General features: G+C 43.2%; 1 protein-coding gene across 1 annotated transcript in view; it reads left to right on the top strand.

Annotated features, from left to right (window-relative positions):
* Positions 1–22,852, top strand: part of MAML2 (mastermind like transcriptional coactivator 2) — a 209,714-nt gene that overhangs the window by 144,168 nt on the left and 42,694 nt on the right. The gene's annotated exons all lie outside the window — the stretch shown is intronic.

Genomic DNA, 22,852 nt, shown 5'->3' with positions numbered 1-22,852 from the left:
CTTATTTGGTTACAGAATTATTCCAGTATGAGTGGTAAGAAGGGTTTTCCAGTCTGGCCTCCTTCCTTCAGGAGTTGTGTACCTGTGTGTAATGACCTCAGAATACTTCAGCAGAGCTGGTGATGACCTGTTTAGCTCCTGTTCAAGTGTATGCACAGTTATAAGAATTTCAAAAAAGACGTGTTCGTAACACTGTTTTTTCTTAAAGCAAGAGTGAATGTCACTGCTATGTATTATGTAGATACTTGTCAGAAAGGTGAGATAGCAGAGCAGATCTGAGCTTATTTTGGACTCCTATCTAAGTTCTCAACTGTACAAAATTTTAGACTCTTTTGGATGGCAAAACTAACAAATTCCTTTATCTTAGATAAAGTGTTTTACAGTGTTAATATTTATGTCATCGTTTTCCTCAGGAGGCAGGGTTAGGAAATTCTGTTTTTAGATATTGTTTGACTGACATGACAAAAGTACTGTTTGCACATTTGTTATCTGTTTGGCAAAGAAAAATGAAGACTTATCTATGAGCTTTATAAACACCCATCACACTTCTGGGAATATTCTGTGCATAAAATACATGCTCGATAAGAAGGTGAAGGTTGCCACGGATACATCTACAATTATATACCACTGTTTTATCATCAGACACTGCTTTGATGTGACCAGCTGTGCTATACCAATTCATTGTGCACCAGGATTACCATTTTCAGACCTGACAAAATAAAATTTAAATATGTAACCTTACTGTAGCCCCAAAACTGGAATCCAGCTGCAAATGAAATAAAATATGCATTTGATCTTGAGATGTTTAAGCCACTCTGAGTTCTGGTGGGCCATGAATTGAACATATTTGAAAGCATAGAATGGCAATCTAGGTGCAAAGATTGTTCACAAATTTCTTCAATGTAAAAGTGCTATAGAAAAATAGTGAAAAGTGAAACCCGAAGTCTTCCATAAAGTCACTGAGAAGCAGCACTGCAAATGAATCATTCAGAACTGGAGTATCTTGGCCAAACTGCTTGGGCAAACAAACCGATATTTTGAAACAAAGAAAATACAGTTGTATGCATGGAAACCTTTCTCCTGTTAACTCATTTAAGCTCCCTGATCACCTGACTTCGAGTTCCTCCAGCAGAGAATCTTTTCCTAAGAGGCACCAGGTGAAATTTTTAGGCAGTTTTGGGCAGGGAGGACTTGTTTTGCTGGAGGATGCCAGAATATGAGCAGCAAACAAGAAGCGAGCACAGCTTTGTTTTTTTTAAAGGAGGTCTCCACTGGCTGTTCTCCTCCTCCTTGGGCCACTGCGTGCTCAATTCTTTGGTGCATTTCCCCATTCACTTAGTAGACTGGCAGGCAAATGAATTTTAACAGGTTCTTCATTCAGCCATGGTGAAGCTTCCAGCAATCTGTCAGCACAGGGGAGGCAAGCAGGACTTTTGCAAACACTACTGTTTTTCTGAAAAATATGCAAGGTTACATTCTGGAAAAGAGTAAAAAACATTGAGAGTAACTCCATTCGAGGCAGTTGCTGCCCTGTGTCCTGTTAGGCTGCTGAGGGAGGCAACCAACACGATGGCTTGAGGCAACATGGCCATAGCAATAATTGCATAATGTATCATAAGTGCAGCAGTTGTTCCAAAGTTCTGCTGGAATTCAGAAAATCAAGGACTATCCCTCTCAGTAGAGTTTTCGGTAGCTGCAGGAATTATAATTACAATGGTATAAACTTGGTCCTAACTTGCAGGATTTGGAATCAGTGTGAAGATAACTGATCACGTGGCAATTTTTATGTGAGCAATTTTAGGGCCTGCCTGCATGTATCACAGAATGATATATTGGCTTGGGTTGATGGGGACCTTAATCTAGTTCCAACCCCCTGCTGGTGCCACACAGTACATCAGACAGCCCAGGGCCTCATCCAGTCTAGCCTGGAACTCCTTCAAGGATGGGGCATCCACATCTTCTTTGCACAACCTATTCCTGCTCCTGACCAAAAGGAGGCACAAATGCGAGATCCCTTCAACCTCTTGTTCAGGACCTGCTTGTCCCCATAGCTCCAGCCTGGATATTAAAGCCGAGCTGTGCGAGAGATGCCAACATTATATTCATTATATGTAAAAAACAAGGGAGGTCAAAGTCAGCTCATGGATCAACTGCGCTGATTTTAGCAATGGAGCTAAATTTAGGCTGCTTGGTCTTCTCTCTGGGAGGACCATCTTCCATCCTTGAGGATTTCTACTGATCTTTAACAGCACTGCATAAGTAATTACAAGCACTTACTAATTAACTTCATGATTAATATTTATTTCACTCATGCCCTATTTCTTCATGAGGTATAAAGGTTTGAGTCTGCTAGGTGTCATTCAGTTTCTCCTTAGATCCTACACTGATTGTAAATGTGGGCTACAAGGACCATCTCAGAACTGGCTAAAATGCTTTGCAGCTGGAGATGCGAGTGCACATTGATAAGCTGCTGCTATGATATTGCCATCAGATAACACCGACTGGAACACTACAAAATCACATCTTTAGCTGAACCAGATGACTCTTTGGATTTTTTTTTCTCCCCAAGCTTTTAGGTCCCCAAAAAGGGCTTGAACATGACTGTCAGCCTAAGCTTGCTAACTGATATTTAAGGTTTATAATTTCTCTGCCTGTCACATTTACTTTGTGTCAAATTGTAGCAAACTTGTAGTGCGATTTGCTAATTAGATGTCTTTTGCCTCTAGGGAAAAGTCATAAAAATGATGGAAATCATCTTGGTTTCCCGGAAGAAGGTTGAATGAAATGAAGGTTTTGTTTACTTCTCAGTTTTGTTCTCCATTGCTATGAGAAAGGTTCACCTTTCCATTGTCTATCAGGATACAACATATGCACACTCAAGAAAACACTCATACAAATTAAACACTCTTTGTTTAGGGAGTAATTAGAAGCTCCAAATTCTGCACAAGATAAATTGTGCTTGCAATACTTCCTTTCCTTTCCCATCCGTTCCCTTCCCTGGTTTCCATGGACCACAAGAGCCCTTTTGATCTCAGGTATGGGAGCAAAAACAGTGCAAGAGATTTTGAGAGCTTCAGCCCTCCTTTACAGAAACAACCAGTGGTCCTTGTTTGTAAGGCTCTGGAAGTGTCAGAGTTGTTTTTTTTTTTCATGTATGTTGCTTACATAGTTACAACAGTATTGCCCTGTGCAGAGCTCAGTATCTTTTCAGTCCTTATCCCTTTATAATGTCTTTGGATGTCTTTGGGAATGTGATCATCTCTCTTTTCTTCCTTTTCTCTTTTTTTTTTTTTTTTTTCCCAAAACCCAGAAATGTGGTGTGATTGGATTTTGGAGCTTTTTTTGTTGTTACTTGCCATAACCAGGGCATACCTTAGATGATTATTTTTTTTCACCAGATCTTAGCAGGTTCCTTTTTAATCCAACCAACCATTCTCCCTTCCTACTGAGTACTGAGTGACCCAATCGCCCTAGCACAAGTGATCCATATGTGTCTCTATCCTGATGCACTGCTACAGCTAAGTGTTTTGTAGCCTATGACCAATGTACTCCCAGGTTCTCCATGTCAGGGACTCAACACAGAATCATAGAATAGAATCACAGAATTTCTCAGATTGGAAAAGACCTTAAAGATCATCAAGTCCAACTGCAACCTAACCTTACTACCCTGACTAACAACCCTCCGCTAAGTCATGTCCCTGAGCACCACATCCAAACGGTTCTTAAACACATCCAGGAATGGTGACTCAACCACCTCCCTGGGGAGCCAATTCCAGTGCTTAACAACCCTATCTGTAAGGAAGCTTTTCCTGATATCCAACAGAAACCTCCCCTGGAGCAACTTGAGGCCATTTCCCCTCGTCCTGTCACCTGTCACCAGTGAGAAGAGACCAGCCCCACTCTCGCTGCAATCACTTTTCAGGTATTTAAAGAGGGCAATAAGGTCTCCACACAGTATCCTCTCCCCCAGACTAAACAGCCCCAGTTCATTTAGTCGCCCCTCACAGAGCATATTCTCCAAACCCTTCACCCGCCTTGTCCTTCTTTGGACCTACTTCTGCACCTCAGTGTCCTTTCTGTATTGAGATGCCCAAAACTGAACACGGTACTTGAGATGGGGCCTCACCAGTGCTGAGTACAGAGACAGTATTATTTCCTTAGTTCTGCTCACCACACCATTCCTGATACAAGCCAGGATGCCGTTGGCGTTCTTGGCCACCTGGGCACACTGCTGGCTCATATTCAGCCCAGTGTCATGGGTACATGTGGGACAGTGCAGCAGCTCTGCACTGAGCTATGTGTTACCACTGCATGGCGTGTGCTTGGAGGAGCTCCAGGTGCTCAGGTGACTCTCTCTCACAGGCCCCCTCCATTGCATCAGCCTTTCAAATGCCCAGAAAATCATATAAATACTGACATATACATGCATTGCTGTTAAATACTGCCAAAGGATATGGGTGGTTGTTTAACTAACCTGGCAGTTCTGCAGAGAACTTCTCCGGTGTGCACCCAGGGTAATTTCATTTATTTTGAGAGAACATAATTGGATTTAAAACAGCACAGTAGGCGGCAGGATATGGTCTTCTTTCAAGCATGGACACCATATGAATTTAATAAGAGGAGTGTATAGGTTGCTAGCATGCTGTGCAAGGAAGGAGCACTAGGAGCAGAAGATCTAATGGAAAGGTCTTGTTGTCACTCACTGCTGAACAATGTCTTAAACTTCTAATTTAGCTTCCAAACTTTGTGAAGAAAATGTGGATGATTCACATCAAAACATTTTCCTAGACCTTTTTGTTTACCATTAAACACAAAGGATTTCCTTCTTTACTAAAGAAGAGTGCATTTTGGAAGGCAACCTCTCTGTTTTCAAGTGCAAAGGAATTATTTTGCAAATATTTGTGAAATGAAGAGGAAAAACCTAGAGTGGCTTGTGGTAATTGGTACAAACCAGGACTTAAATTTGACTTAGATCATAAATAACAACGATTCCAAGCTTTTGGAATCTGCAATAATAGAAATCGTTCCATAGTGTAAGAAAATAACAATGTGACCTTTCTTTTAGTGCTCGCTGTAAAAATAGTATTTGGATGAGAGCTTTTCTTGATAGCTCCATTTTGGTTGCATTCCTTCATGCAAGGGCTTCTAAATTAAATATTCTGAATAAAAACTTGAGTATGTCCTAATAACTACCATAGATTGCGTGGTTGTAACTGATTTATGAACATAAAAACAGAGAGAAAATGTCAAAGGTTTCTTATTGTCATTAGTGGGCAGTTGTCATCGTGTCTTGGTGCCTTCTATCATTCACATTCTGTTTATTAAATGAAATACATGGACAATCCCACTGTAGCTGGTCAGTCCCTGAGGACACTGTAATTCGAAGGCTCATGGACACTGCCAGTTTCATAAGCTTTCTTGAATTCTTTTCGTAAAGTGCTTATACTACTAGAATATTCCATTAGGCTCTTAAATGCTTCTGAGGTTGGAGATTTGGGATACCTGGAGTCCTGGAGGGCGGGAGCGCCTCTCTCATGAAGAAAGGTTGAGGGAGTTGGGATTGTTTAGCTTAGAGAGGGCTCCAGGGGATCCCACTGCAGCCTTCCAGTACTTGAAATGGGCTTATGAACAAGTGCAGGATTGACTTTTTACGTGGTCTGATAGTGATAGGACAAGGGGAAATGGCTTTAAACTGAAAGAGGGGAAATTTTGGTTAGATGTTAGGAAAGAATTCTTTACTCTGAGGGCAGTGACGCCCTGGCACAGCTGCCCAGAGAGCTGTGGTGCCCCATCCGTGGAGGTGCTCAAGTCCAGGCTGGATGGGCCCTGGGCAGCCTGAGCTGGTGGGGGCATCCAGCCCATGGCAGGGGTTGGGGCTGGGTGGGCTTCGAGGTCCCCTCCAAACCAAACCATCCTATGATTCTGTGATTCATTCCATGATTCAGTGACATTGCTGAGATAATCCTTGCAGTGTCATTTGGGCTGCTTTTTGAAGGTACCTCCCTGAGGACAGCAATACAAAATATCATTGCACTTTCCTGTGCTAATGGCAACACACTTGAACTCTTACTTACAATTTGTTACCATTGTGAAAATGCCTTGAAGGTACTCTGACAGGGCAAAAGGAAGAACTGTATAAACAATTTTAAAATGGACTCTGTCTCAAAGGGACAATTTTGATGTGGCTTCTGTAAGAATCAAGAAAAAGATGAGTTTTATAGCAGGAATTTGAAGGGTATGAGCTTCTACCCACCTGCATGTCTACAGACGTTTGTTTGAGGCCTGCACTGATCTGCCCTGGTTGTGGAGAAATAATGAGTTAGGATGCTACATGCTTCAGTCTTGTGATTTTTCTGCACCTTGAAGACATAGGCAAGGATGGAAAAGCAGAGGGACAGACAAGGTGCCCTGTGCACATGTGAAGTAAGATGTACGAGCTGCAAGGAGGAAAGGACTGGTGAAAAGATCCTAACTGCTGCTGGCAGTTTACATAACTTGGAGTATGGTGGAATGAAGTAGGGATCCACCACCAAAAACATGAGTCTGCTTATGGGATTAACTGGAAAGGAAGAGTAGCAGGACGAGATTGTGATAAGGAGCTGTGAGGATGCAATGCTGACTGGGAGGCAAGCAAACAAAGGTGTTTCAGGTCTGGCCTTCTGCTGCTTGACCTGTGATCTTCACTGTGATCAGTGAAGCTGGGATATCTGTGCTTCTTACCTGCTTGAAGATTTCTGCTATTTCTGTGTGTATCTGAGGGCAGAGTCAAGCCCTGAGTCAACTTCCTGCAAGGATTTTGGAAAAGCAGCCTGGAAAAAGAATATAATTCCACAGCCGTTTGGAGCTGGCATGGTAAAAACCCCTTTCCTGTAAGTTTTTGCTTGTTTGTTGGCAATTTATGAATACCTCAAGAAGTTTATGAACAAAATGAATAAATAAATAAATAACAATGCCTAGCTCTCATTTCTCTCCCTATCCCTATCTTTCTATTATTTTAATTCCCTGAAGTCCTCAGCAGCAAGTCTCAGTAATTTACCTCTCTAGGGGTTCAAAATGAAGGAATATAATAATGACAAATATTTGTTCCTTCATTAAGTCACTTTTACTGCTGGTGTTTTTTATGGTTTTTATCTGCCCCAGGCCACAGATGACTGTCATTAAGACAGCAACCAACCTAGTAATGTTCCTTTAATATGCTTTTTCACTGGTGACTTTACTATTCGCATGTGATGCTAATCCAGAAAATCAGCCAGATGCTCCAACAGAACTAGTCCAGAACCATCTGCCTGCTTCATTTCTGCATGCCTGTATCTGATAATACACATACACAGTGTAAGAGACAGCTTTCGCCCTGAAGAATTTCTAATCTAAATAAGCAGACCAGCCAAAGCTTGAGAGGAAGGAAATATTGCTGTTTATTCTGTATATTTTGAAGATGAGAGAAGGAAGATCTCGTCCAAAGCCATTACAGTCAATCCACTAGCTGTTGGATAAGAACCTGAGTAACACGATTACCTCTCATGGAAGTCACTGAATCTGGAGTAGAATGAGATCAAATATCAATCTCAGAAATACTGTTCTTATGCTCTAGGATAGTGCCTGAGCCTATCACCCCCACTGCTCCTCTTGACCTGCCTGCCCTCTGCCCCTTGCCTCTTAGCCTGAGAGTCTTCCCTGCTGACCCAGCATTCACAGCTCTTAGCCTTCACAGCTTTCACAGTCCCCCAGAAGAGACGTCTGGTGCTCTGAGAATCATACTTGATGCCTCTTCTTGTACCTGTAAAATGATGCAAACAGCCCATCAAGATGAACCCAGCAGCTTACTTCTTCAAAGAGCCTATGGGTGGACACGCTCTGGCCATTCCTGACCTACCACTTAATCACATGTAAACAAGAAAGGAGAAGGGGCTTGAAGGCAGCCTCTTTTAAACAGGCCAACTGTACTGAGTCATTTTCTCTTCAAAAAGAGTCTTCCTTTCTCTGTCCCTTTTGATGAGGCTCTGTCAACTCACAGTGGGCATTTGGAATGGGGCTGAGTGCTTCCAACAGTCAGTTTCCCTGAAAAGCCAAAGGGCTTTTAATCTTTTAATCCTAATACTTAGTCTTGACATAGCTGTGGAAACCTATGAATTGAACGGTTTTCTGATTTTATAGGAAGAGGTTAGGAATTATTTGAGGTCCACATCATATTGTGAATCAGTATAAAACACAGAAATCATGTAGAAAGGAGGGATTTTTACCCCACTCCTTCATATCAATTTTCTGTATTCAGTTAATGCCCTAACCTTCCTATGTAACCTGTGATAAAGGCACAGTTCAGAATACCTAATCTGGACACATACTTGAGGCATAAACTTGTTGCAGAAGACTCTCAGCTTCCCCCAGCCCAGCCGTGCTGCTGTGCCTGAAAGGAATGCTCAGACCGATGTCACAGTGCGCTGAACAACATGACAATATGCCAAAGGAAGGCCTGACTGCAGTCTTCAACTTGACATTGCCCGGGATCCTAAGCAAGGAGTAGTATGGTTGGGCACCTCCTGGTGCAGTGTAGGAGGAGAGTAAGTCAGTGGTGGGTGCTTAAGCTGCACACCGAGGGCACCACTGGCTGGTCTAGCACCCCAGATCTGGCATTCCTAGGTGCAGGGCCAGGCTACCCACTGCTCCCATGGGCTGGACTACTACAAAAACCTCTGGTGGGCAAGGAGAAGCCATGACATGAGTTGGGCTGCTGACTCCATTCCTCAAGAAGCACAGATTCTCTCTTGAAGAGAGGCCAGAGCAGGCCCATGAGTATGGGGTGGCATGGAATAAATGGCATAGCAGGTTTCTGATACTCTTGCATGAGGCTTTATAGGATGTTGGAGATGGTCTTTGGGCTAGCTGCTTCAGAGAAGAGCAAAGGAAGCCTCCACACTGCAACCTCATTTCCATTCCTTCCTCTAGTGCCAGCTCTGACATTTGTGTAAACTTTCACAGGACTTCCATCTTTTTCTATGTGCTGTTTTACTTTGCTTTTTTAGTGACTTTCTCCAACTTGTGTGGTCAAACAGAGCCAACACTTGGTACAAGGGAATCATAGAATCACAGAATCATTAAGATCAGAAAAATGACTAAGATCATCACATCCTACCATCAACCCATCCCCACCATGCCCACTAACCATGTCCTTCAGTGCTACATCTCTACATTTCTTGTACACTTCCAGGGACAAGGAAGGTGAAAAAAAATGAGCTATTCTCTGGGTTTCTTCCTTCAGGGGACCATACAGCTCTTGTACCACTCCCAGCTGAAAGTGTAGCCATTGAATAAACATGTCGCTTTCTTCCCCTCTTGCAAAAGACAGGGAAAAAAAAAAAAGAAAAAAAAAAAGATGCAGATTGAATGGTTCTCTTGGGTCTTCTTAAGAAGCTGGACAGCCCCCTTGAAAGAAAAATTCCCCGTGATTGACTAATACCAAAATACTTGCAATGACCAAAGAGTGAAAAGGGTGGTATTTCTGTGGATGAGCCAGTTTGTTCTTCAACCTGTAAGAGGAAGAGAGATGCTGAAGGCTTCCTGTAATTCTGTGAAGATGAGTTAGATGCAGTCTTGCATTTTTCCAGATCTTTCCATAATTTGCAGTGGTTGCAAGCAGGGCCAAAGTTTGGCTCCAAGCTAATGATGAATGACTAAAGGATTTCGTGCTTTGGTTCTGGTTAGAAGAATATCCAGCTTTATCCATTGCAGAACTAGAATTTCTTCAAATTACTGTAAGCTGTGAGCCCAGCTAAAGCAGGCTTTGCTGGGGTGACTCCAGATTTTTCTGGTTTCAGCTAGAATGGGAGGAAAAAAAAAAAAAGAATGGCTTCTTTTCCTACTAGAACTGGTAAAAGACAAGGGAAGCCATAGGGATGAGCAGAAATATTGAGAACTTCACAGCATAAGTGCAAAACAGTGTGGGAAGAGGGAGGGTACAAGTGAGTTCTGGCTATCCATCCTTAATCCAAAGCTGTCTGCTCCTTCCCAGGCTATACTTCACTGCCATACACTTGCAAATTTGCTCCAGGAATGAAAACAGACTAACTTTAAGCTTGTTCCCAAAGCTGCAAATTTGTCCCTGCTGGGTGTTAATTTAACTGCTTCCAGGGCACCAGGATGTCTACTAGTGTTCGCTTTTCTTTCTTTCTTCTTTTTTTTTTCCACACATCTGGTGTTGTGAAAACTTCCGAGGCACCACGCAGGAGAGTGATGAACTGACCATTTTAACCCTTTCTATAGCATATCAAGTGAGATGTGCATGAGACTGCCTCTGTCTCTGTCCAGTTTTTAATCTTCATTGCAGAATCCGTGGGCATTGTTTCACACGAGATACACAAGCTCAAAAACAATCTTAAGAGCGTTTCGTAGTGGAAACTCAGTCTTTTTTCAACTCTATCATCTTCTGTTTTTCCTATGAACAAACCTGAACTAAGTATTAGTAGTTGGACTTTAGAAAAGTTCCAGCAGGAAGATACAGGAAGGATTTTTGCAAAATATTCCTTTTTCCCCTTGCTTTTATCTGATGTTACCACTTTCCAGCAGGGTGGAGGTTCACTGCAGTAGTTTTGCTCACATGATGGCAAGTGATGGCTTTTTCTTGGCTTTTGATTATTTGTTCCTTAATGGATGCACGAACTGTTTATCTGCTACATGGATTGAACCACAACTCAGACCAAGCACATCTGAAACTATCTGGATGTCTCATTTTCAGTCATAGCTGCTGTACTTCCTTCACTTTCTTTGCTTTCCATTGAATGTGTTGTTTGTGTGACTAGTTCATCTGTTTCACTGACATATCTCTACCAATATCATACGTACTGACTTTTTTTGTCTTGGGACTTAAAAAAAAAGCCAAAGTACTTGAAATCCAGATCCTCTTCAGTTTTGTGCAGTGCCAGCCTTATAGCACAAGGAGCATTCAAAGTCCTCCTCTCCTCTTTGTCCATCCTACTTCTAACCCCACAGCCTTTCTTTTGTACTTCTATCCCAATGACTGCCCCTTCTCAGCCCTGGTTCCTCTTCAGCACCCAATTCTGAGAGCTAACCACCACAGAGAAATACCTCACAGCTACACAGCTACTAAACACAGCAAGAAAGCAGAAATATCTGTCACTTTCAAATGCAGGAGACCCAAGCATACCAGTCTTTGACTTTGGCATCTTCTTTTCTTCATGTAGCGTTTTCATTGCTGAGTTTTATTTTTAAAATAAGAAAATAACTTTTGATCCACAAATTACAGGCCTTTTTGGTAAACATGAAATCTACTTCATGGGCTGCGTACAGCTGCGTTACCAAAATCTTGTTTCGTATTCAAAGTACTGTCAAGGGCAGCCTTTCTCAGAAGCAGCTCTTCTCTCTGGGTCCAACCCTGGCAGCACTGGGGGCCCCAGGAAGCATTGAAGCGGTTCTTCAGAAGGGTTTTCCATAGCCATATACGTGCTACTTTAAGAAAAGAAAAAGCCTCTTCAGGTTTTTAATCCTGCTTGAAATGCTTTATGGAGCACTGGGCTCACCACCTGAAAATACTAATGAAATTTGTTCTGTGGTTTGTGGAGATACAATCATTCATCTCCCTGTTAAGTCTGAGCTTTTTAAAGCTGCAGAGTAGGACTTATGTGTCCATAGCCAAATTATTTATGCAGATTGAGAGAATGTCAGTCCAAAAAACATATAGCTTTAACATTTCTACCCCTGTTTTTCTTCTGACAAGCTTTCCAACCAGTGCACCTAGTGCACCTTTGAAACTGGCCATAAGTAAATTTAGGCTGGAAATCAGAAGTGTAAACCTAGCAGTGGGAGGAATTGGTCTTTTCCTGGAGAGTGCTGGTGGCCAAAACACCAACTGCTTTTAAAATATTTATTTAAAAAACAAACAAACAAACAAACAAAACAATGTGGTATCAAGGCACTCAGTTTAAATACTGGATTCCTTTCTATTGTGCTTGTATAGCCAAAATGGCCAGGAGTATCCTGGAGTGCATTAAAAAGAGCATGGCCAGCCGGTCAAGGAAGGTGATCCCCCCCCTACCCTGCCCCGGTGAGGTTACATCTGGAATAATGTGTCCACTTCTGGGCTCCTCAGTTCAAAAAAGACAGGGATCTCCTAGTCCAGCAGAGAGATGCAGTGATGATATAGGGTCTCTGGAATATCCCATGTGAGGAAAGGCTGAGTAACCTGGGTCTGTTCAGCCTGGTGAAAAGAAGAGTGAGAGGGGAGCTGATGAATGTTTGTAAATATCTCAAGGGAGGTGGGAGGCAAATGGATGAGGCCAGGCTCTTCTCAGTGGTGTGCAGTGATAGGTGACCTAAAACTTGTACACAGGAAGTTCCATGCAAACATGTGGAAGAACTTCTTTACTGTGAGGGTGACGGAGCACTAGAACAGGCTGCCCAGAGCGGCTGTGGAGTCTCCTTCTGTGGAGATATTCAAGACTCATCTGGATGCCTACCTGTGCTATGCATTGTAGAATACCTGCTTCAGCCAGGAAGTTGGACTCGGTGATCTCTTGAGATCCTTTCCAACCCCTGCCATTCTGTGATTCTGTGGTTTCGTAGCCTTCTATCTGTGGCCACGCATGGGCTTTCCTTTGAAAGAATAAAGAGTAGTGCTGTGTAGGCGTGTACTGAACAAAGTTGAGTCTATGGCATGGCTTTGGACACCAGATAGGCTCACAGACATTTAGTTGTAGCATTCGTTTAAATATATAGCCTACTGTTGTTATGAACTCTGAGCTTTTTTTTTTACTCTCTTCCTTCCAAAGAGTCTAAACCAAATCAGAAACTAGTCAGCTCATACACTAATTGTGAACGAATTTGCACATGAATCATTAATTACAGTCAAGCTTAGGAAAAAAAAATAGTCTAAAAGACCTTTGGACATTTTTGTATGAAGATCATCGTGCTTAATACCAGGGAATATGGAAATATCTGGACTGTTTGCTCGAAGGGGTATAATGTTAATGAATCATTTTAATCACCTTCATTACAGTCTTTCAACCAGAGGAGACCAAAGTGCAAAACCAAGCCTAACAAAAACAACATACAAAACCCAGAGGCAATTACTAATTAGATAACTTTGTCTTGATAATCACATTTGAGCCTATGGATGTGAACAACAGAGCAGTTTGTTACTTTCAGGGCAAGAAACAAGCAAATGGGTGCTGCCCTGCTTCCTTTCGAACAATGCTTTCGAGGTGTGTCTTACCTTCTGCATGGGAATGGAAATTCTGCACAAACACCTGGGATGAGGAATCCCCAGGGATAGTCTCCGTTCTGTTTCTCACCAATTTTTATTTGCCTGCGGTCTTCTTGCAGCAACGAAACAGTGAAGGAACTGCTAATATTCTATAAATATTAGTGAATAAAAATTATGTGGAATGCCCAGTCACATTACAGCCACACAGATTCTACAAGCAAAACCAAACCAAATTAAATTCATGCACAAATATCAGCAGGAATGCTGAATCAGTAGTGATAGCAGAAGTAATGAAATTATGTAACATATGCAAATTGTTTTGTACATAGTAATTCATCCATAAAGCCTCTGTGAAGTAACTGTTAACTGTTCTGCAAAGGTTAAAAACTGGGGACAGTGAGATGAACACTTTTTCCTAACACGAGTGGTGAAGTTGAAGCATTAGAAAAACATGTGGTACATCTGGGTGCCTTGGTGCAAAGGGACTGAGTCAGGGAGAGATGTAGTAGCTCCATACTTCTGAAAACAACCCATCTATTTAGGCATGTAAGTATGGCTTTAATTTTAGTCTCCAAAACGAGTTTGCATTCAAAATTATAATAAGCTTTATAGTTTTTGTAAACTTTTCAAATAAATTTTTTTTGGCCAAGCACTCCCCATCAAAAATTCAGATAGGCAGCGTTTGCTACAAATGTATTTTCAGGAAAGTTCTTTTTAAAGATTTAGAGGTTTCAGCAACCAGTGCCATCAGAATTTCATTACGTATGGCTTAAACCAGTCTGAAAATGGAGAAGTTCACACTCCATGCTGAGTGAGGCTGTGGGTCGATATTAGTATGTAATCAAAATGAGCTCACGTCTGCTGGAGTAGCTTCACAAAATGGCAAATAGATGTGAAGGTAGGAGATGCACTTCCAAGTTTAGGGAAACAGAAGAAATTGATTTCACACCAGGGCTTCAGAATTTGAATCTCACTTACTTTATATTTGTTCATTTACACAGAAAGCAAATATATTTTCATACAGAGGGAAATCCTATCCTCGTTGAATTGGTAATCAAAATATTGTTCACAATTGCTATGTTACATAGACAACAGTAAATAAAGGCTCATTTAAAGATTATGTTTTAAAGTAACACTCTCAAAGATTAGGAAAATTGACTTTTTTGTTCCCTATTCAGGGATTCATTCAAGGGACTTAAATGTCCCTTTTTGGCCATCAGTTCAGTGTTACTGAGGTCCTGTGAGAAACAGAGCAAGTCCTGTAATAAATGACAGGAAGCTTGAATTCACCTGAAGTGAGGTTCCCTCAAAAACCCTTCCTGAGTTTGCTCGAGAAGGCAAAATAACTGGTAGGAATCACTGTGGTGGAAATTGAGAGCGTGTGCACACATACAAATGTAAACAAGAACAATTCCACTCACTAGCATGTTTGCATCCCAGATCCAACCGCAGTGCATGCCCCCATCTCAGGCAATGCATGGGAATGAAGAAACAGCTTCTTCCTTATTAATACGAGATTTTTCAGATAGTAAAAAGAGGAATTGGAGAAGAGAGATGCTGAGAGATCATGGATGACGTGTGGAAGGTGAATAGGGAAGAATTAATCAGTTTCTCCAAGCAGGAAAGTTGTAGGCATAATGTAATGTAAGGGGACACTCACTGCTATTGCCTTTGCTGCACAGCACTGCGAGCACCAGAAGTAGGTAAAAAAAATATGGATTCGGGAAAATTAAGAGGAAATATTTGCCAAGGCCAGACAAGCACTTATGCAGATGAAAAACCTCACTCAGAAAATCACTTAAGGGTGGAAGCTGGAAAATTACGGGGTCAATCGCAGCATGCAATGACTGTGTTCCTGTAGTCCATCTCCAAATGCCTCCTCTTAGTCACTCTGAAGGTGAGCACTGTAAGACACAGCCTGTTTTATAGCCACAGAAATAGCTCTGCTTGATTACAGCAGAAAAGGTTACAAATGCAAAGAAGGCCAGATGGTGCGTGGTTTGGAAGGAGTTCAGCTTAGCCATGTCTTCCCACTCAAGTTTAGGATCACCTCATCTACCTGCCCTGCACCTCGGAGGTATTTTTGCCAGCTGACTGGTCTTTGGTTGACCTGGCATATTTCGGGCCTGTGGAAGTGCATCTGCCATCAGCTTTTCAGCTGTGAGAGTAGGGATGGCAATGTGGTGGTGAGCCATGCCTTCTCCAAATGGTCTCTTCAAAGCTGGCAGCTCCACGAGAGCACCCCCAGCAGTTTCTACCAGCATACGTGCTCTGCTGCTGCCAGATTTAATGGCTGCTTTCACAGGGTGGCAGAAATGTCCTGAGGAGCACAGGCAAGGGAAGGGAAATGGTGATTTTCAGCCATCTATAACAGATCCAAACTGGAATGGCATTTCATGAGGAAGCCAAAAGCAATAATGTCAAGGTACTAGTCTTGCTCACTTCCAAAGGTTTCTTGCAAAAGATGGAGGAAATTAGATTTCTAAACTAATTACTGCAGGATCCCTTTCAAGTCAAGTACGTAAAGCCCCTATAATATTAATGCCTGCTTTTCACATTACGTTCAAAAGACTTCTTCTGATTATTAGGATGATCTGTGGAAACAGTGACAACGATCCTCATTTACTCCTCCCTGCTTTTGCAAGTTCCTAAGCAAAGACTTGAGGTTTGATTCTTATTCAAGCTGAGATCGCAGTTAGATTGTTATGACCTTAGAAAGGAGCCTGTAATAGAAGAAAAATCTAATTACATATTCAGGCCTCTTCGGTGTAACAGGGACTTAGTGTTAATAAGAGTCAGGCTTTAGGTGTTCCAAATGTTCTTTAAAAAAAAAGAGAGAGAGAGAGAGAAAACAATGTGCAGTGTAAACTCCGAGTTATTAATTCAAGAGTGGCATGAGCAGCAGCAGCGGTAAAGAAACCCGATCTATCCATCAATCAGTGCTGTGGAACCCTGTTTGTTTGCACTAGTTAGAGAGTGATGAATAGGTCCTCTGTGTAAAACATTCAGCTACAGTGTGAGAGGGTCATAAATTATGTTTGTTAATTTTATATACCATACGTATAAAAATCACTAAAAATGGTTAATAGTCTGTAATGGTGACAGAAAACTCTGGTGCTGCAGGAGCCTTAGCATGGTGCTTTTTCATCTCCACTAGTGAAGGTCTCTTCTGGCATTTCCTGCATTTCAGGCAATATGATATACAAAGCCTTCAGGAAGAATTTTGCCTGCTAATCACTCAGGTTCACAGCTGTCCTGCCAGACTGCACTTACCAAAGTGTTGCTTCTTGCGCACACTAATCATACAATCATAGAATGGCTTAGGGAGCCTACAAACAGAATGGGAATCAACTCTTTGAAAGGGTAGATAACAGCAGGACAAAGGGAAATGGTTTTAAGTTGAGAGAGGGAAGGTTGGGTGTCAGGGGGAAGTTCTTTACTATGAGAGTGGTGAGGTGCTGGAACAGCTGCCCAGAGAGGTTGTGGATGCCCCATCCCTGGAGGTGTTCAAGGCCAGGTTGGATGGGGCCCTGGGCAGCCTGGTCTGGTATTAAATGCGGAGGTTGGAGGTTGGTGGCCCTGCCTGTGGCAGGGGGGTTGGAGATTCATGATCCTTGAGGTCCCTTCCAACCTGGGCCATTCTGTGATTCTATGATTAGGTTGGAAGAGACCTTAATGCTCACCCAGTTCCAACCCCTTGCCATGCCTTTTACCCCAACACCAGCTCAGGCTACCCCACCTGGCCTCAAGCACCTCCAGGGATGAGCTTTCCGGGCAATAATGCATGTTACCTCAGCAGTCAATGGGGAGAGGCCAGGGGCTGCAGGACAGACAGCCCCATTTCCCATGGGGGGACTGGAGAGGGGATGGGCCTTGTGCTGGGTGCCCTGAGGCCATGATCCCACTGCTCACGGGGCCCATGTGGGTGGGTGAGGGAGGTGGAACTGTAGAATCGTAGTACATCCCGAGTTGGCAGGGACACACAAAGTATGTGCACTTGCAGGGTAGGCCTCAGAGAGGCTGTGAAGTGCAGTCCCAACCTTGGAGCAGCAAGCACGGAGCATTGGGGGCTTGGTCTCAAACCACCTCATTCTGGCATAGGCAAATAAGAAGTTTTGACCTGAGCACCTCAGCCTGGCATTTCTCAGGTTGCAATCTGCAGCTCAGACCACAGTCTGCTGACGGTGCAGGGCTAAGACTAGATGTAAAGAAAAAGTTGTTTACAATAACAGTAGTGAGGCACTGGCACAGGTTGCCCAGAAAGGTGGTGAATGCCCCAACCATGGAGACACGCAAGGTCAGGCTGGATGAGCTCTGATTACCCGATCAAGTCACAGATGTCTCTGTTCATTGCAGGGGATTTGGACTAGATGGCCTGTAAGGGTCCCTTCCAACTCAAACGATTCTATGATTCTTTGAATGTGAATTGGCAGCTTTGGCCATGCTCATCCAAACTGAATTTGCTTTCCAGAGATCCTTCCTCTCTAGATAAGCTGGATGCTGTTGTCTTGCATGGACTGCTGCAACCAGGGTTCAAAGTTTACACTGACACTGCATAGTGCGGACAGAGGTATGCTTGAGTATTTTTTAAAGCATTTTCTCAGAGGAGAAGGGCAGCTTGAGAAACTGCTTCACCTTCTGGAAGCTTGCTTTATGGCAGTATTTATTTCTCGAGTCAGGGCAGCAAGGAAATGAGCCTAATGCATGAGAATGTTGCCATGTTATTAAATGGTGGTGTAAAAGCTGTGCTGATTTTCATGGGAATGAGGTCCTTTGCCAAAAATGAGATGTCTAAGCTCCCCTCTGGGACTGCATCCTGCTTCAGTGGGAACAGAGGAAGCTGCTACAAGCACTCAGGGCAAGCAGTGGGAAGAGTCCTGCCTTCATGCAGGGCGCTGGGAAGGATGGAGGAGCAGCTGGTGCTCCACATGGTGCCCTGCACCAGCACCCCGGTGAATGCACTGCAAATTGCTGCTCCCCGCTTCCAGGGCTTGGGTGTTGCTCTTGTTTGTGGATGCTAATCCAGAGTAATTGCACTGACACTCAAGTATGCATTACAGGATGCTGAAATAAAGGGTGACCTGCATGCATGGGACAGCACAAAGTGGCAAACTGGAGAAAACTGGGAAGGCTTTGCTGATGGCAACAGATGAGAGCACTGGGCTCCATACCCCACTCAGTGCCTTCAAAATGAATGTAAAAATAAGACTAGCTTTGTTTGACGTGCTAAATACAAATCATTTCGAACTCCCCTGTCAGCAAAAAGTAATTTTTCCTAGCTATTTATATTTTATCAGAAAAGGGGAGAACTCATTACCACTGGTGTTTTGAACTCCGGTTTAATAGAACGCAGACTAATGCAGTTCATTAAAATATGCATGTTTGATGTTTGAGGTAATGTTTGCACAAATCCTCAAGGAGAGGATACTGTGAAGCTAAAACGTTGTTTTTCACAGCCAAATGGCATAATCTCATTACCAAAGTTTTGTGATCAAGATGAAAGGTACAGTTAGTAATTGCGAAGGATAAACATTTTTTTTTCTCTGTATCTGCCCTTATTACTCATGGATAACAGATCCAGTGCAGACTGTTACACTTTCTTTATTCTTCTTCTTTTTAACCACCCACTTTGTGATTCACCAGCAGTGCCTGTGGAAGTAAGGAAAGGGGGACACTTCTATCTGCCTGTTTCTTGGTAAAACATCATGAAAAGATGCGTTTGCCAAAATGTAGCCTGGTAATGCAGATATAGTTCACAGAGAGGACAACATTTTTAAAACTGCATTTCCTTCCCCTCTCTTACTCCCTGCTCCTTACTTTCCAACAGGCTGCTATGCACACTGCTCTTCAGCTTTTTGCAGTTGGTGAACCCACATTATTTCAAAGCAGTATGCAGACCCATGGCACAAATGGAAACCTCGCTTTTCATAGTTACTTTTTGACCCTCAGAAGTCATCTGTGAGCCCCCAGGCATCAGATTTCACATTGAAAACTATAACTTATGAGATTTGAAAGAGTACATCTGCCAGAAAAGTGTAGACTTATCAAGAGTCATAGAATCATAGAATGGTTTGGGTTGGAAGGGACCTTTAAGATTCCAATTCCAACCCTCTGCTATAGGCAGGGACACCTCCCACTAGACTAGGTTGCACACAGCCCCATCCAGCCTGGCCTTGAATAGTTCCAGGGAGAGGACATCCACAACCTCAATGGGAAACCGGTTCCCAGGTTCTCCACCCTCACTGTAAAGATTTTCTTCCTTCTAAACATTCCTCTGACCATATTGATTCACAAATGGAAAAAAAAAAAAAAAAAAAAGAATGCAAAAAGATGGAATGGTGTAAAGGACCTGTGACCAATGAAAAAAAAATCTTTACCTTACTTATAGAGTATGGGAAAAATCCTTTTTTTTGCTCTTACTTTAGTGCTTCTGTAACAATAATTGGAGTGGCCTTTGGTCTGCATTTGTTACAAAGAACTTTGAAATGAAACCACAATACAGTCAGAGCACTGGATCTTGATGTGATCAGATGAAAAATCACTTTATGCATTCCAATGGATGTTTTATTTTGCACCTACTGGCAGTTTTGGTTCAGAATGCGAGATGAATTGCACTGTTTTTGGTGTTTGTTTTTTTTTTCCCTGCTGCTGCTTTATGGTTAGCATGTCGTATCTGTAAATGAAGCATCTAAATCAGATACTGACACTATTCCCTTGTCTTAAATGATTATGTGACCCTTTAGGACTGAGTGATCAGTTAATCTTTTCTAATTACACTATATCTATTGCATTCAAACATGATCACAAACAGAACTGTTTCTGCTGCCTTAAAAGATGCAGGTGGCATTTGGCCAGCTGGAGCTGCACCAGGTCCCATTTGCAGCCCAGTGACCACATGTTTTAGGGAAAATTGAGGAATGTAAGCTCATGGAAGACACAAGAAAAACAGAGAAGCTAATTATCTCAGGAGCAGGAGAAGGATGAGATCTGAAGTGCTGTTTTGAAGTTTCTTCCTCTCTTGCAATGTGATTATTCATTCATCGTGCAAATTTATAGTTTTTATGCAATTGAAAAAAAAAATTCATTATGAAGGTGAGTTTGATTAACTTTTACAGTTGACAGCTAGTAAAGCTGTGTGAAAAATTCACACACACTAAAACTCTCCTCCTAGAGGGAAATTCTTCTTTTTACTGGAGAAAAGGCATATTTCCCTCATCGTAAGCAGAAAAGGAGGATGAGATTTAGTCCTAGCTCATCTCAGCGTTGGCTTTAACCCAAGAACTTTACGTAACTTTACATGGTATCATGATAAAAAGCCATGACTCAGGAATGTGCCCGGCTGGGTCCTCGCTGCTATAGTGGCTGTGCACAAGGCAATTAAATTAGTTGTCGAAATCACAGTCACTCCTCATCTTGAAATTCTTGATGCTCCTGGAGTGATATAAATGTGCTGCAGAGTAAATAAATCCCAGTTCTGTGGAATTCAGATACACAGAGGCCTGATGTATTGCCAGCACAGCAATGCCAGCTGTGGGAGTAAGCTTCTACCACCATCACTTCTCCTTCCTGCTGTTCACAGTGCTGGCTGAAGCACTGGTGTGGATACATCCGTGCTGACAGAAGAGCATTATTACAAGCTCAGTTTATGTAATTCAGCAGCAGTAAAACTGCCATCAGAAGGACTACTGTCAACATATACCGCATCTCCACTGGGGATATGTGTGTGCTGTGATGGAAAATTCCAGGTGTGGGCAAGCCTGGGTGTCTGTCCACTATCCTGAAGGAGCTTTGGAGTGCTACCTGGGTGCACCACCACCTGTGCAAAGTCTCTTTTAGACAACAGAAGGGTTTGAAGGTATCCGAGCACATATCCAAATCCGGCAAAGCAGATGGGCTACTTTTGCAAAGCCCTCAGCATGCATGCCTGCACCCAGGTCTCCTGAAGTGCTCTGCAGGTTCTGAGGCTGCGCAATGAGGCAGCCACCTGCCTGCACAGCACCCTGCTGGTCCTCATTGGAGCAATAGAGCCAGCTGGGTCATGGCATGTCCAGCACCTCCCGAGCATCACACATGACCAATTCAGCCCTCAGGAGTCTCACTGGCTTCTGAGTTGTGTCTATCTGTTTCAGGGAGCATGAAATGAACAGTATTGCCTGGCAAAGCTTCTCAGGTGGCTCTGTGATCCCTCATGAGGTGTATGCACAGCAGGCTGGAGGGGATGGGGCAGAAACCAGGCCATAGAAAAACTCTGCTGCTGGAGACACACCACGTTGTGTGCTCACCTGCTCCAGCAGCCTGGTCACAGGCCTTCCCACGGCCCATACTGGTGCATGAATCACAGTATCATAGAATGGCCAGAGTTGGAAAGGACTCCAAGGATCACCAAGTTCCAACTCCCTGCCACTGGTGGGGCCACCAACCTCCAGATCTAGCACTAGACCAGGCTGCCCAGGGCCCCATCCAACCTTCAACACCTGCAGGGGCAGAGCATCCACAGCCTCTCTGGGCAGCCTGTTCCAGCACCTCACCACTCTCTCTGTGAAGAACTTCCCCTTGACGTCCAATCTAAACCTTCCCTCCATGAGCCGTCTCTGTCTCAGAATGGCACCATGAGCTATCTCTGTGGTACGGATTGGTGCCGCCGCTATCTGCATGGCCTGGGCTTGTGCTGTACGCCAGTTCTGTGGCCCAGCTTGAGCCCTCTTGACGTGTGACCAGTACAACAGATGAGTCCTATGTGACTCAGCTCTGCGTATTTGTCTAATGAGGGGGGGGGGGGGGGGGAGGGGGGGGATATATGCGTGAGAGCTATTGTATGTTGAAAACCTGTGAAAATGCAAACGCAACCAGCACATTTTTTTGATGAAGATGCTCAGGCAAGATAAAGGTCAGGTTTTGTAGAACTCTCAGCTTGACAGCAGTCTCTCAGATGCACATCATTTGAGTTTAGCAGCCAGCATGCACCTGCCATATCCACCTCCTTTCAAAGGCTTCGGTGCCAAAAGTCAAAAAATGGGAGCGTTCGAAAAGCTGATCCAGAGCTGCTGGTGGCTGTCATCCCAGGTTTGACGCTGAGTAGTACAGCTTGAAAGGGTGGATGAGTGATTGGCTCATGTAACCGAGAACTGCTGCAGAGGTGTTAGCTACAGACTACTTACTGTGTTTAAGCACTCAGTTTAGGTCTCGTTGAAGTGTCTTCAGAGAGGGGTTTGGACTGTTGGCAGCTAGAAAAATTCAATGATCCCAGCTGACAGGAATCTTGAAGTTGAAACATAATTTGAGTCCTGCCCTCAGCAGTAGGTCGCAACCCAATGCAGCTATCCCTGGAAGGAGGAACAACTGTATTCTTCCTAGTTAGATTAAGATGTGCTGGAGCATAGGAAGAGGGAAGTGGGGAAAATACAGGAGCAGGAGTATCTGTCTTGTCTACATTTCCCTTTGTCTTCCAAGTTTTAAGGTTTTTGGAGAAAATCATCTAAAATAAGCTTCTGACTATATGTAGCCCTATTGCAATGCTCTTTTCAAGGCCAGAGCTTCATTGGTTATAGAAAGAAAGGAAGAGAATGAAAAAGATACCTTCTTACTCAACTGATCTGTCCCTAGTATGCTTGATGAGTCATATCTGCTAATTTTGCTAAC

This window comes from Tympanuchus pallidicinctus, unplaced genomic scaffold, assembly GCF_026119805.1.
Source record: "Tympanuchus pallidicinctus isolate F22 unplaced genomic scaffold, pur_lepc_1.0 scaffold11, whole genome shotgun sequence".
Classification (NCBI taxonomy): Eukaryota; Metazoa; Chordata; class Aves; order Galliformes; family Phasianidae; genus Tympanuchus; species Tympanuchus pallidicinctus.
This window is presented reverse-complemented; position numbering and strand designations above follow the sequence as displayed.